Genomic DNA, 15,490 nt, shown 5'->3' with positions numbered 1-15,490 from the left:
ATTTAAATGTGGTAACTTTTTTTAAATTAGGTTAATCATGGTAGAGTTAATCAAATTTAATATTTTAAATAATAATAATTATAATAATGTTGTTTCTACTCGGTGCTAAGAAACAAAAATATAGAACTACTTTCTATTAGAACTTAAACCTTATTTTTTATGTTATTAATAATAAAATGTATAAACATACATAAATATTTGAAGCATCAAAAAATAAATTGAAGCACACACATCGTCGACATCGAGTCTGTTGCTACTGCTAGCTGAACATAGAATAATAAAGTTAGGATTAAAGGTAATATTACTTCTCTAACTTCAGGTAATTCTTATTTTAGTTCCGTAATTTATTAGGTTTCTATTTTAGTTTTTTATAATTTAAAAAAAGCTCAATTTTAATACACATTTGATCGAAAATTTGCCTCAGAACGGAAAAAAATCACATGGCCTTAGCATGACTTTTTAAATTGGGAGTTTCGTTTTTATTGACTTAAAAAGCGACGTGGCGATGACATGGCGAGGACGTTGGGTCATGTGACTTTTTAAACCAATAAAAACGAAACCCCTAATTTAAAAAGTCACGTGAAGGCCATGTGACTTTTTCTGGTGACTGTGGCAAATTCCCGACCAAATTTGTACCAAAATTGAGTTTTTTTAATTTATAGATGACTAAAATGGAACCCTAGTAAACTACGGGACTAAAATGAGAATTGCCTGGAGTCAGGGGACTAAAATTGCCTTTAATCCATAAAATTATAAATATATTAATTAATTAGACATATATATATATATATATATAAATCTCCTGTAAAATTAAAATGGGTATGTAACGAGTGAGACTAAAGTTGAAAGGTTGTGAAAACGTAGGTATATATAAGTGCAAGTGCAGCAAATGAAAAAGTTATTCTAACTTTATTAGGTATAATTTAGTAACTATAAGGAGTAAAAAATGCGTATGGTAAGTATATAGGAATAATTCTTTGTTCCATGAAACTAAATAAACAAAATTATATTAATGCCTTTTTTTCAGGGATCGTGAAATTGAAGCCCCCCCCCCCCCCCCTGCCCATGCATATACAAACAATCCAATTATATGGATATGCTTCTCTTCCTAAATGCCTTATTTCTACAGTACGTAATTAATTAGACTCCTACTCTGTTTAATTAATTAACTGCAATTCTCTCTATATAGTTGGAATGAATTAGCTTAGTTTAGTTGTTATTTGATACAATCAGTCTTGGCGTTTCTAAATTTTGATTTTTCAAACTCCCATGCAAGATCCATCTAATTTTGTATTCTCTGAAATTAATGTAATGAAAAAACTAGCAACACTTGTTAAAAATGATTTATATAAATTCTTCATCATTGTGAAATGTTCGATTTGAGTATCCTATCACAAAATTTCACTAATTTTTTTTTAAAGAAAAAAATCAGCAAGTACCCATCGATCCATCATAGTAAATCATTAAACTAATCTTAAAAAAATAAAAATTATTCATTAAATTATAAACGATCAAAGTTTAAAAATCATGATAAATCAATACGTTTTACCACGGCCAAACAAGACTAATATGGAAAGTTTAATTTTTCACCACAATTAATCTAATGCTTGTTATGTTTGAGCTGTTGGCTAAATATTTATCATAATTTCTTAACTATAATAAGTATTTTGTCATCACCTAAAAATAATAATCATTGCACAATCATAATTAATTAATATAAATAATAATTTTTTATATTTTTAAACATGATAAATAATTATGACAAAAAGTTTATATATTTCTTCTAGTGCTACTATTGTTAGGAAATGGATCGGGTTAAGATGGATAACAGGTGGAATATGAAGGCGATAAAAGACACACGAATTTGTTAACCCAGTTTGGATATAAATCCTACGTCTGGGGGCGATACCAAGCCAGGAGAAAACACTCAAAGAGGAGGAAAATTGAGGAGTACAACACACACACACTTGTATGCAAGTCTTCACCACACGTGAAAGACAACACTCACCCTCGTCTCAACTCTTTCTTTTCTCTCTACTCTATTCTACTTTGCTCTATGAAACAATGCTAATAAGAGTAGTATATATAGCCATGACTTATCCTTTTTCCAACTCAACTTGGGAATTCTAAGTTGAATCAGGTTATCCTTTTCTTCTTCAAATCAATCTTCACAACTTAACAATCTCCCACTTGAAGATTGATTAGCTTTTCTCCACTTCTTTCTTGGTACCGCCGGGTTTGTCCACTCTAGTCATCAAGGCCAGTCGAAGCCGTACACAGCTTCAACTTCTCCATCGCAACCGCCTTGGTCAGCATGTCCGCAGGATTCTTTTCTCCTTGGATCTTCTCCAGCTGCAGTGCCTTCTTCTCCAGAAGTTGTCGGATGAAATGGTACTTGATCTCGATGTGCTTTGTCCGCGAATGGAACGCGGGATTCTTTGCCAGATGGATCGCACTCTGGCTATCGCTATGAAGAATCACATCTGCCTGAGGTTTCCCTAATTCACCCAACAAGTGTTGCAGCCAAATGAGCTCCTTAGCTGCCTCAGTAACTGCCACGTACTCAGCTTCCGTCGTGGACAGTGTGACAACCTTCTGCAACTTTGAGACCCAGGATACGGCTGTACCGCCATATGTGAACACGTACCCTGTAGTGCTCCTCCTTTTGTCATAGTCACTCCCTGCAAAATCAGCGTCAACAAACCCAAACAAGGTAAGCTTGCCCTTACCAAACACCAATGCTCGGTCCTTAGTACCCCTTAGGTACCTAAGAATCCATTTCACAGCTTCCCAGTGCATCACTCCTGGATTGCTCATAAAACGGCTAACTACTCCCACTGCATGTGCTATATCCGGTCGAGTACAGATCATAGCATACATCAGGCTCCCAATTGCTGAGGCATACGGTGTGACTCTCATCTTTGCACGTTCGGAGTCAGTCTGGGGCGAATCACTGTTGGATAGTTTGAACTGATTTCCCAATGGCGTTCCAACCGGTTTTGCATTTTCCATCTTGAATCTGCATAATACCTTCTCAATATAATCAGATTGAGATAACCATAATTTACCAATACCTTTGTTCCTTGTGATTTTCATGCCCAATATCTGTCTTGCTTCGCCAAGATCTTTCATGTCAAACTTCCTCGATAACTGATCCTTGAGCCTATTGATCTCCTTGACATTTGATCCTGCTATCAACATGTCATCAACATACAGGAGTAGAATGATAAAAAACTCATCGAACCTCTTCACGTAGCAGCAATGATCAGCATTGCATCTAGAGAAACCTATCTCTAGCATGAAGTTGTCAAACTTCCTGTACCACTGCCGCGGAGCCTGTTTCAATCCATACAGGCTTTTCTTCAGGCGACACACCTGCTGATCATCTCCATTATACCCCTCTGGTTGTACCATGTATATCTCCTCCTCAAGATCCCCGTGTAGGAAGGCTGTCTTTACATCCATCTGTTGTAACTCCAAGTTCTCTGCCGCTACCATGCTCAACACAAGACGAATAGTAGTTAACTTGACAGCAGGTGTAAAAACATCAGTAAAGTCAATACCGTATCTTTGTTGGAATCCCTTTACTACGAGTCTTGCCTTGTACCGCTTCTTCCCGTCTGATTCTTCCTTAACCCGATAGACCCATCTGTTCTGTAGGGCCTTCTTTCCTTTTGGGAGCTGACACAATTCCCATGTGTTGTTTTTCTTCAACGAGTTCATCTCGTCGTTCATCGCAAGCTCCCACTTGCTCTTGTGGACATCATTGACTGCCTCTGCGTAACATTCGGGTTCTCCACAATCAGACAAAAGCAAGTAATAAAGAGAGGGGGAGTACCTATCTGGGGCCCTTCTCAGCCTCGGTTCTCGACCTAGTGCCAAGGGTGTGCTGCTTTCAGTAATCGGTTCCTCCGATACTGGTTCTGGCTCTATCTCCGTTTGTTCGGTTTCGTCCGTCTGAACTCCCACTGAATCCGTATCTGCTGGTCTCATGATCCCGGAATTTGAAATATCGAGATCAACAAATTCCCTTTCCTTCTTGTCATCGTCCGGGCTTACCTTCCTGTCGTTGTACATTACATCCTCATTGAATATAACATTCCTGCTACGAATTATTTTCCGGTTTTGATCATCCCAGAATCTATACCCAAATTCGTCAGTCCCATACCCAATGAATGTACATTTAATCGACTTAGCATCCAGCTTAGTCCGATCATCGTTCAAAATATAGGCTGAACAACCAAACGTACGTAAGAAAGAAAGATCCACTTTCTTACCACTCCATACCTCTTCTGGTATCCTGTTGTTCAACGGGACAGAAGGCCCTCGATTGATCAAGAAAGCAGCCGTGTTGACTGCATCTGCCCAAAACATCTTTGGTAGTCCGCTCTTCAATCGCATGCATCTCGCACGCTCATTCAGTGTTCTGTTCATCCTCTCAGCAACGCCATTTTGCTGAGGTGTCCCCGGGATTGTTTTCTGCATTCGGATTCCATGGTCGGCGCAGTAATTCTTGATACCTTCACTGTTGTACTCGCCACCGTTATCCGATCTGAGACATTTCACTTGTAGACCTGTCTCATTTTCTACTAGTGCCCTCCATCTCCTGAATGTATCAAAGGCATCAGATTTTCTTTTTAAGAAATACACCCATACCTTTCTAGTGGAGTCATCGACGAATGTCATGTAGTACGTTGATCCACCAAGAGATGACACTGGTGCTGGTCCCCACAAATCAGTGTGAACAAGCTCCAACTTTTCTTTCCTCGGAGTTCTTCCTGTGGTCAAGAAGCTCACCCGCTTCTGCTTTCCGAACACGCAGTGTTCACAATGACCCACCTCCACCGATTTTAACTCGGGCAACCGTCCTTTCGACTTCAGCACGTTCATTCCTTTCTCGCTCATGTGGCCCAAGCGATTGTGCCACAGGTTAGCCTGCGATACAGTTCCTGCAAAGGGGATGTTTGAACTGGATCCTCCCGCCATGTAGAGCGTTCCCGACTTTAGTCCTCGAGCCAAAGTCATTGCTCCCCGACTGATCTTCCACTTCGCGTCTCCAAACGTCGTGTGGAATCCATCACTATCCAGCTGTCCGACTGAGATCAAGTTCCTTTTCAGTCCTGGTATGTGTCTCACATCATGTAGGGTCCAGCATGACCCATTCGTTGATTTGATCCGCACATCTCCCTTTCCTACAATCTTGAGGGGTTTGTTATCTGCAAGATAAACTAAGCCAAAATCACCTGAGGTGTATGGCTCCATGATGTCTTTGTTGCTGCATGAGTGGAATGAGGCCCCTGAATCCACAACCCAATCATCGGAAGAACTGCTCACACTCAACAAGAGTGCATCCGTGATCTCCTCCGTCGCGGCATTCGCTGTCCGGCCCTCCTTTTCCTTCTTTGGCGCCCGACATTCGCTTTTCATGTGTCCGGGCTTCTCGCAGTTCCAGCACACCATCTCCTTCTTGCCCTTGTTCTTCCCCCTGGACCTTGACCTTGACCTTCCACGGTATTTACCCCGTGTGTCAGGTCTCCCTCTGGACTCTGTATGTAGTGCAGAGCCAGATGATCCACCCGTTTGCTTTCTACGGGTTTCCTCGTTCAACATCATGTCTCTGATGTTGTCGAACTTCATCTTTTCCTTCCCAGACGAAGTGCTCACTGAAGTAACAACCACATCCCAACTGTCAGGTAAAGATGAAAGCAAAATTAACGCTTTTACCTCATCGTCAAACACGATATCCACAGACGCCAGCTGTGTCGTGAGTTGGTTGAAGTCATTGAGGTGATCGGCCACCGACTTCCTCTCCTCCATCTGCAACCTGAATAGTTTTTTCATCAGCATAACCTTGTTCATTGCTGAGGGTTTCTCGTACATATCGGCAAGAGTCTGTAGAACTTCCTTCGTGCTCTTTGCTCCCTTCACATGATAGGCGACATTCCGAGAGAGCGACAGGATTATTGCGCTCATCGCCTTTCGATCGAGCACCTTCCATTCTTCATCACTCGTCTTCTCGGACTTCTCTGCAAGTGGTTCGTACAGGTCCTTCCCGTACAGGTAGGCCTCCATCTGCATACGCCAAAACCCAAAGTCGGAACCATTGAACCGTTCGACTGGAAACTTTCCCTCCATCTTAACTCCTTGAACCAGGCTCTGATACCAGTTGTTAGGAAATGGATCGGGTTAAGATGGATAACAGGTGGAATATGAAGGCGATAAAAGACACACGAATTTGTTAACCCAGTTTGGATATAAATCCTACGTCTGGGGGCGATACCAAGCCAGGAGAAAACACTCAAAGAGGAGGAAAATTGAGGAGTACAACACACACACACTTGTATGCAAGTCTTCACCACACGTGAAAGACAACACTCACCCTCGTCTCAACTCTTTCTTTTCTCTCTACTCTATTCTACTTTGCTCTATGAAACAATGCTAATAAGAGTAGTATATATAGCCATGACTTATCCTTTTTCCAACTCAACTTGGGAATTCTAAGTTGAATCAGGTTATCCTTTTCTTCTTCAAATCAATCTTCACAACTTAACAACTATCACAAGCTGATTTGTCTGTGCTTTTTATTATGGGGAAGACCCCATGAATAATTACCATGATATAGTCAGAAAAAATATCCTTAATTCTACTTATTTATTCCACAAATAATAATTCTCTTTGATTACTTAGTTTTATTATTAATTTTCTATTAATACACATTCATTTGATTTTTCAATTAAAAATATAATAAAAATTTAAATCATACACTCGTATCGAGCGTGCATCAATCTCTAGTGTTTAATTAATAATACAATCATATAACTTACTTTACGAGAGACACAATTAATTCTACTTAAAACTATTATCTCGATGATCTGTATGGAATAACTTACAACAACTATAAGAAGAGAAAATTTTAGCCTCAGTCGAAAATGTTCAAATTTAAACTAGTTACACGATAAATACAATATAATTATTATATAAATTAATGTATAATTCAAAAAGAATAACCACCCTATAATAAATTTTGTATGTAATTAATTATATTTGATTAAACCTAATTTGTATAATGATTAATTTTAACTTACCTGACTAAGGAAGATACGACAATCATTTATTTGCTTTTGCGGGTTATAATTAGTGTTTGTATTCCTTATGTCGAAGGAATTAATTCCTAAAAAAAAGAAAATATTATTAATTAGAACAGTAAACAGCAATTAATTTTTAATTAAGTAGGTTTTGGGGGGGCGGGGGGTGTAAGGTTATTTATTCTGTTGGTGTGAGTCGCATGGGCGATGGGGTGAGTCTGAAAAAGTATTTGTAGAGTGCAGAAGCTAAGCAAAACAAAACAAGTTGGGGTGGGAAGCAATCCTTTGATTGATTGATTGATTTGATTTGATGTGTTGGCAGTTAAAGCTGCGGGAGCATGGACCAGCTGGACCGTGCTCCGCTTCTCCTTTTACCTAAACCATATTTTTAACCCTTACCCTTCTTTTCTTTTTTCATTTAATTATATCATATATTTCGAAGAACATTTCTCTGATTTTCATTTAGAATTAAAAAAAAAAACAGATGTTGATTTAATATATAATAAATATTATAATATTTAACATGCAATTAATTAGTTGAATTTTTTTAATTTTCCAATTTAATGATAAGGTTGTGGCTACACGAATTAAAAACTAACTATTATAAAATATTTCTTTCATCAAAACTTATTGAGATATTATCTAACTTTATCGGTTTTATTTCACCGACCAACCCATTAATAAATCAAGCTCAACTATAAATAATAAAAGATAATGTTAGCAAAGAAAATATCAAATAATAATTATAGAATTATATTAATAATATACCGTAAGTGACAATAACTATCATATTGTCCCAATTGGAAAATTATTAGTCCAAAAAATTGTTTGAGCTGTTATAGCCAATTAGGGTTATAACATCACTACACTGAGTCAATGACAACAAAAAGTCTCGTTGCCTAAAATTTAATGTAATTATACATAAATTTAATATGTTTTGTAAAATTACATCTACTATTTTTAGACACAATTTTATGTATAATCTTTTTGTCATTAATTCTTAATTGGGACAACATTTATAAAATAATTGTCACTTTTAAAATCATTATAATGACAAAAATATTATGGGCTGGCTACCATTATTTTATAATATAATCAGAATAAGCAACAAACTCTATATTTTCAGTAAAATTTTAACTCGTAAATTTGAGATAAAATTAATTAATTATATATATATATAACCACTGTATTGATCAATAACATATGAATAGTGCAATTAATTGAATATGATGAAACTTGATTCGAATAAAAAACTCGAATTTCCTTTTTTCCCCCTAAAATGGTGAAAATGACACCCAATTGTTGGCAACTGCACTTTGATGAATTTATCGAGCATATGCAATATTTCATGGAGTACGTGCATAATTCTTAAGTGATGAAAGGACATATTTGTTATTCCACATCGAGTTTTACAAGAGCACTCAGCTGGAAGTATAGTCAATAAAGATTAATAGGTCTATTTCACACAAGTCATTAGTTCTAATCTGCCAGACACTGAGTTTACTATTTTCGCCTCCAACATGTGTCTATTTTACTCTTTAGGATGTTCGTATTTGTTAGAGAATATATTATAAATATCCCGCCCCAAAATAAATGAGATATTTATATAGTGTTTCAATTTACTTTTTGGTATTTTGTTTTATTTTGTACAGATAGAAAGAGAAAAATAAAAGTAAATAAATATGTGTTGGAGACTGTGTATGTTTGGATATAATTTTTTTAGATAATTTAATATAATTTAAAAATAAGTGCGATATATTTGATGTTAGTTTTGGAAAATATTGTCAAATTATGTTTTTTATATATATATATATATATATATTTATATATATGTATAAATTGTTATTGTAGGTTTAATATTGTGTTTATACTCTTTTATAACTGAAAAGAGGCTAATTGATGTTCTTACACAAAATTGGACTGCATTAAGAGCCACTAATCATTTTTTTCAATTTGAAATTTTCTATTTCTTTCTTTTTTTAATAATATAATTTATCATCATAAATCATAATTATCTGCACTTTATCACGGTTAAAATAAAATCATAAATAATAAAAAATTTAATTTTAATTATTAAAAAATAATTAACTCAATATTTCATTAACCAGAAAAAAATATTATTGACTACAATAATAGTGGCTATAGCTAAAAACCATAGTAAATGACTACTATTAACTATGGTTAAATAAAATCAAAGTAAAAAAATTAATTTTTTCAGTATGAAAAAATTATTTACCAAGGCTAAGAGTCATGGTAAAAACATTTGTCATAGCTTTTAGCCATGACAAATATTTTTAGCTTACGGGCAAAATATTTTTTCAGTTGCATAAAATAAGGACATAATTTGTTTTGGTATCACAATTATGGTAGGTGACACGTTTAGTCTCATAAAACTCAAAATCACGTCTTTTTAGTTCCAAAAAAATTTGATTTTGGGCCTTTTTGCTGCAAAGTTATAACGCATTTTTAATTCCAAATAATGTCTTTTTAGTCCAAAAATCAAAAGGCTAGTAACTTTTTGGAAACTAAAAATACGTGATTATGAGTTTTATAGAACTAAAAGCAACAACAGTTGTAGTTGTGATACCGAAACAAATTTTGACATTGTTTTATGGGACTAAAAAAGCATTTTGCCTTTTTAGCTACTCTCGCAAAAATTATAATCAACCGTCGTTGCATTGCCATGGTCAATAACTTTTAATTAGAATTGTTTATTATTATTAGTAATGATTAATTATAATTAAATGTTATAATTCTCTGCTGATTTTATATATTTAAAAATATATAGATACTCGTAGATTGCGCCAAATTTGCAAGTTATACATAAATAGTAGGACAGGAAGCACAGTACATAAGAGAAACAACAAAACAAATATTCACATGTTGAATGCAAGCTGAACCAAAGTTGTTAGACATCATGATGACCAATAAGACAACACTTCTTTTGCCTGTATCCTTATTCTTGGATGCTCTCTACCACCTTATTACTATTGTAATAAGTTTGACAATATTGCCTCAATCTCCATTAAAGATGTTATTAGGGTTGTAATATGAACTTTTAGGAGTAAGAATTAAACAATAATAATAGTACGTAATAACCATCTAGCCTTAAGTTAAATGTGAGCCTAAACGAGTTTTTTGGTTAAACATGAAAGTGGGAACTGTAACCGGGGGGTTATTCTAAACAGTTTAGATGTTAATTAGTATGGATATATATGATTAAAATGTTTAGGTAGCCCAAGTGGTGTATTTCAACTGTAAACTCGCAACCAGAACAATGACTGTCGTACAAGCCAATAATCTCGTCCTTGACTATTACAACAAGAATTATTATTGCAACACAAGATGAAGGAAAAGATATGTGTACCTGCAGGTGCATGGTGGTATATATATATGGTTTGCAGGCAGCAGATGGGGATGGAGCAGTTTTCTTGGTGTGAGGGTTGTGGTGATGGGATTGAACAGTAGGGACAGATGAGCAATGAATTAGTTCACAAGGCATCATCTGCGGCTGACAAAATCCTCATACACAGTTACATACGTTAAACATTTGTGGTGAGAAGGGCGGGGACTATACTGTCGTGTCATTGCAGCTGCACTTGTTTTGTTTTGGGGGAGGGTAGATGAGTTGCTAAGTTGGTTGGATCATGGATGGAGAACCCTCACATATATAGACATAAAGAGACGTGAAAATTCTTTCAAGTGGGAATTTCTTTTGCCACCTTTTCAACACTGAGTGACAACGTAGCTTATTGCGATGATGGAATTTTCAATCCGTCTGAGCTGTCCTCTAATTTAATCATAGTTGTTTAATTATAAATTTTAATGTTGTGGAGAACTTAAAAATATGGGGGAGTTGTGAATTATGAGATCGAAACAAGAGTTAGACTTTTTAGCAATTACCCAAGATATAATGACTTACAATCTCAAAGTAGTAGCACTACAAATCATGCGATATTTTGAAACTCTCGTATTAAAAAGGCAACATGCTTTAGACTTGAAATGCTCTAAAATGCCTTTAAGTTAAAAGAATGAACTTATCAAAATAGAGCGAATTGGGGGACCTATTTATAGAAGTTGGAAATGTATCATCCAATCGACATGTCCGTCAGAAAAGTTACATTTGAAAGGTTATAAACTTTCATCCGAATAGACGCATCATTTCATTCAAAGAATATACTATTTCACTCAAATGGCCATATCGTTTCATTCAAAGGGTTTCACCCAACGGACACATCATTTCAACCAAAGGACACACCTATCTGTTGATTAGGCACGGTTGCATGATGATTGAGCACCATCAAGCATTATCCACGTGTCAAGAGCTTGTTATGCATCTGCATCGTTACCAATAACTTATTATGATTTAATTTGATCGAGATAAATTTATTCGTTAATTTTTGATTCATCACTTCCCAACATTTAATTGATTCTTAGAAATTAATTATTGATGATTCATGTATATATAATTGATTGAGACAACTTTTTAAGCAAGTTAAGCACAACCCATATACATAACATTTGCAGGACATTTGGAGGGGTAAAAAAAATAATATTTTATTACAAAATATAGGTGTTTGTCTATTTAAATTTTTATGATGTCATCCATTTAGACATACAATGACACAATTCTTTAATAGATGTTCTTGGTATGAAATGATTGAAATTTTATGTATATCTATCTTCGTATTAAATATAACATATCAGTGTATGCTAAAAAAAAAATTAGAAAAGAATGATAAACTTTCTTACCTAAGTTCCTAATATACACAACATGACTAGGATGTAATTGAAATTTGTAGCAATCAATTTTTTTCTCATTATCTGGAGTCTCTAAAGTTAGCAAGAACCTTTCACTTCATTATATTCTTGATGCCCAAATGAACATGTCAACACAACACTAATGTATATATATATTTTAAATTATTAACATGAAAAAAAATAAAAAATATTTCAAGATATACATACAGCACAATGTTCAAATTTGACCGAAATTATCAACTGAGAGTCAATATTCTCTCCACGAGGACCAATCACCAATGACCCATTACAAAAGATAATTAAAGTCAAAACACGACGTGGACACACAGCACAATGTTCAAATTTGACCCAAGTCCTTGTCAACAGATGCCAAATTAAGACCAATCACGACTTGTGTTAGTTGTTAATTTATTTTGGGCACGTTTATTTTCTAATAATAATTGACTTTGCAACCCGCAAAGCACGATTACCCTTGAGCCACGTCTTCCCAGGGAAATAATGAAAGATTAACCCAGAAATACCTCTTATCAAGATTAAAAGGAAGGCCGACCAAATTAAGGTGCCTAGTAAAATGTATCAAAATGATTATCTCACGTGTTATATGATAATAGGCTTAAGCCCCCCACTTAATTAGGACATGATAATTAATAATAATCCATCTTCGGACTTATACCATTTTCTGGGGGAATTTATATTCCATTTAATTAGCTTTTGAAGAAATGATTGCTGAGTGCAAACTTTTAACCTTTCTGCTTTCAAAGATATTTGTCTTGAAAAGCAACGCATTATGGGGATTTTAATCTTCTTTATCTTTATTAGCCTTGCCTTTACCAGACCAAAATTCAATTTTATTGGGGTTTTTAGCATCTACATGGTCAAATTATACACTCATTAAAAAGTGTATTCTAGCTTCTTCACTCAATCCCCACAATAATTAGCTCAAATCCTATTAAATAATTTCCAGTTTTCCGGAAATCATAACTCATAATTAACTTATGCACTGAAACATTAAATTAAAATTTGAAAACATCAACTTTCAAAATTAATGCAGCCCACTTTACAATAATTAAGTTTTCTCAAATTATTCTCCAACATACTTATACAACATCTATTTAAATTAAATATTTATATAAATATAACTCGATACAAATTGTGATTGTGTCATGATGTGAATCAAGAATTGGAGGTCTGTGTTAATTTGACCGCATGGCCCATTATATAATGATAAAAGGTAAAAATAAATTTTTGACGGTTATCACTTCAAAAACGCCTCAAAAGAAACATGACATACACTAATAAATACATAATCCATATTTGTAATAATATGCAGCGAATATTTGATAAATCAATCAACCAACTGGTTATCAAAATTTTTAATTATAACTTAGTACGCTCTATATTAATCATATCATCCAAAGTAAAAGTGAGCTAAGGAGTTGTAGTTAAAGATTTGTGAAATGTAACAAAAATCAGGCAATATAATTAATTAATTGCATAATTTAAGTAGGGCAGAATGAAATATAATTGCAAAAGGATGTAGTTGTTGTAGTAGATACGACGTAGGATTGGACTGTTTTTGTGGTCAAAAGATTCTATTAGGCTATAGCCTTTTTGGGGAGAAGGTGACCATGTAATATTTTATGTGGGAGATAGATAGATGCGTAAGTGCAAATCAACTTCGAGCCTGTCCAAAAATGCTCGTAATCATCATTGCCATCAAAATCATTGAACTCTCGAACAACATTCCCATTAATGTGAATCCATAATAAAGATTTGTAATTTAATTTAGGAATAATTACCATCGTCACTTAAAATTTGATATAATTTTACGTAAATTGTATGTAATTAAAAAAATTATATTTAATATCATGATTTTTTTTATACAACATATAGATCTATCCGTTAGTCAAAATCGATCGAATTTATTGATATCAGCAAAAAATTAAATCGAAATTCATATTCACCCCCAATTGACTTATTACTTACTGATTTTAAGTCAAATAATTTTTTTCTAATCAAACTACCCTTATACATCTTTACACGGTAATGCATATGAAGATGTATGTTTGACTTGCAGCAGGTCAGTAATAAATTAATTGAAGGTAAACCTAAATTTTTCATTCTTTTTTGTTAATATACATAGATTCGATTAATTTTGATTAACCGAGTAGTTCATTTATTAAACATAAATAAATATTAAGGATACTAGATTTAATTTTTAAAATTATAATGAGTATATATATAATTATACTGAACCTTAAAAGAGAATAGTGTAATTATCCCTTTAATTTAATATTTCCACACATACTCTACTGATATTCTACGATGTTGTGATATTTATTAATTGTTGATTTTTGTCTATTTTTAACAATACATTAGGCAAAATATTATTTTGGTTCTATAAAATAAGGGAGGAAGTTTTTTTAGTACCATAATTATGACTAGTGATGCTTTTAATCCCATAAAATTCAAAATCACATCTTTAGTCTCGAAAAATGTGATTTTAGGCATCTCTAGAAAAAATATGGCTTTTCACTAATATTAATTATCATAATTAAAGTAAAAAATCATAGCAGATACTAATTAATTACAACTGCGAAATGGCTATTAGCTGTTGTTTTTCCAAATGCACGAGATCAAAATATTTGTTACAACTGTGGCAAATATTTTGACCATATATAAAATTATACAAATATTAATTAATCATAGTCAAAATTTAAGTTTTCACATCGATTTTATTTGATCATAGTCGATTGTATTGACTTATTATGATTTTTAAATAATTTATATTACGGAGAATAATCCATTTTTTTTTTAAAAAAAAGAAAGCAATGTTGGTCTTAAGGTGTTCCTAAATCAGATATTTTGGGGTTGTGTCCAATTAATAATATTTAATCTAATATAATGTTAGTCAAAACCGAATCAAAATGTTGATTGATGGGCTGTGTGGATTCTCTATAAACTACGTGCACTTGGGCCGAATCAAGAAAGTAAATAAAGTTGAATATCTAGGGGTTTGCATCTTCATTCGGCCCTTCCACTCCTTCAGTGCAAATCCGAACTAAAAACTTTGCTCATGGTACTTCTCCCTAGACCCATGCACACCCACTTCCCCACCAAAAAATACATTGAATTTGTGATAAAATTAAATTTCTCATCATTTGATCCATATAATTAATAACAATATCAAAATTTTATTTGATATTTTTATCATTATTTTTTAATATCATGGTCGCGCAACTTTCTTAGAATGATATGCTCGTACACTATAATTATCTCCATAAAATACGACCACATTTACATTCACTTCTTGTCACGGCACTTTGAGTGTTGTATTGTCATTAATATTTTATCATAAATTTAATTGTGTTTATATTAGGTAGAAATTAAGAGTACATTTAATCAAACACATTGTATCGAAAAAATTAAAATATAGAACACAAGAAAAGATATATACGGCCTACGTACGTACTATAACGGTGTAAGCAAATACAAGGAGATCTGATAGAGTTGTGGAAATAAAAAACAGATGGACCAATGAGATGATTCCCTCATCAAACATAAAACTTGGTCGCATTTTTGTTCGTTTGCACAAAAGGAAAAAAGCAACTCTAATGCATAAGTGGATAGTCCAACTGTAAATA

The sequence above is a fragment of the Sesamum indicum genome, linkage group LG2 (genome assembly GCF_026168435.1).
Source record: "Sesamum indicum cultivar Baizhima isolate 11 linkage group LG2, ASM2616843v1, whole genome shotgun sequence".
Classification (NCBI taxonomy): domain Eukaryota; kingdom Viridiplantae; phylum Streptophyta; class Magnoliopsida; order Lamiales; family Pedaliaceae; genus Sesamum; species Sesamum indicum.
The sequence above is the reverse complement of the archived record's forward strand: the minus strand, read 5'-3'. Positions refer to the sequence as shown.